Source organism: Oryzias melastigma, linkage group LG4 (assembly GCF_002922805.2).
Source record: "Oryzias melastigma strain HK-1 linkage group LG4, ASM292280v2, whole genome shotgun sequence".
Taxonomy (NCBI): Eukaryota; Metazoa; Chordata; class Actinopteri; order Beloniformes; family Adrianichthyidae; genus Oryzias; species Oryzias melastigma.
The window spans coordinates 11,350,119-11,351,670 of record NC_050515.1 but is presented as its reverse complement, the minus strand read 5'-3'; positions in this window follow the sequence as shown (position 1 = coordinate 11,351,670).

Here is a 1,552-nt window from a genome sequence, read left to right as displayed (position 1 = left end):
TTGAAAAAAAATCTTTCGTAGTCAAATAGGTGCTTCAATAAACGGGTCACAAGCTCCCTGCGCCGCTCCATTATGCATCCACTTGCAGACAAATAGATCCATATAGGTCTTTGTTGTCCTCATTTGGCTCAGAATTGTACAGCTGGATACCTCCAATTTTGCTCGACATTTTGTTGCACCAGTAATGTTAGGTTGAACTCAGCAGGTTTTTTGATTTGGGCTAAAACAGGCTCTAGGAATGCTTTTACAATAGATCAAAAAATGATTGAATGAGACTTTAAATGGTGTTAGCAAAACATATAAAATATTTAATCACATCGCCAAAAACATAGAGCTTGGTATCGATTATAATTTCCAGAAACGATTCAATTCCGATTCTTCCGATTCTTCAATCCAATTCAATTTAAAGTTTACAAATTTATACACATTTATTTAGAAATACATACAAAAATCTGTTTAATTCAAATATATTTATATTAATCTGATACAGTTCACATATTGTAGTAGTAACCTTTATTTAACCAGATAAAAACCCGTTGAGATCAGGATCTCTATATCAAGGGTGACCTGGCCAAGAGGTCGGCAGCACACGTCGCATAAATATGGTTACAGTGTATAACATATTAGCAAAGATATGAATTTAGGGTATTTACAATATAAAATTTAGGTACAATAGAGTGACAGGGATTTTCTTTTTTACAATATAAAGTTTAGGTACAATGGAGTGACAGTAATTTTCTTTTTTTTTTTAAATAAGATAGTTAATAACAAAATACAGTAGTTTAGAGAGTGCAAAGATTATATACAGCTTGACATTTATGAAGATCAATGATAGTGAGGCTAAGTCTATTTTACATTGAACGTTAGAACCAGGAGCAGTTTTGTAGGGATTCTTTTTCTTTGTTACACAAAAAGGATTTGAATAAACCCAATGAAACAAGATTAGACCATTTCAGTTCAGTTTGGATAGAGTTCCAGGCAGAGGGAGCAGAAAAACTGAAAGCATGTTTCCCGAATTCAGTTCGGACACGGGGAACATGCAGGAGAAAAACTTCGCTTGAGCGTAAGGCATATTGACTGGTGATTTTTTGGAGAAGGGAACTAAGATATGTGGGGACCATACCCAGTAGCGACTTATAGACTAGGGTCATCCAGTGCGTATATCTTCGCATTCTCAGAGAGGTCCACTCTGCTCTGGCATACAGTTCACAGGGATGGGTGAGACGACTACAGCCGGTTACAAACCTCAATGCAAAGTGATACACAGTATTGAGTGGTTGAAGACATGCAGAAGAAGCATTCATGTAGAGAACATCTCCATAATCGATCAGAGGCAGAAATGTGGCTGCTACCAGAAACTTTCGTGCTTTGAGAGAGAAACAGGATTTATTTCTATAATAAAACCCAAGCTTCATTTTTAGTTTGTGTAGTGAGGAGGCAACATGTCTTTTAAAGGAAAGCTCAGAATCAAGAATGAAACCAAGGTACTTGTAGCTGTTTACTATTTCTATTGATTTGTTCGTTTCAGTTTTAAGTACTTGAGTGATCTCCT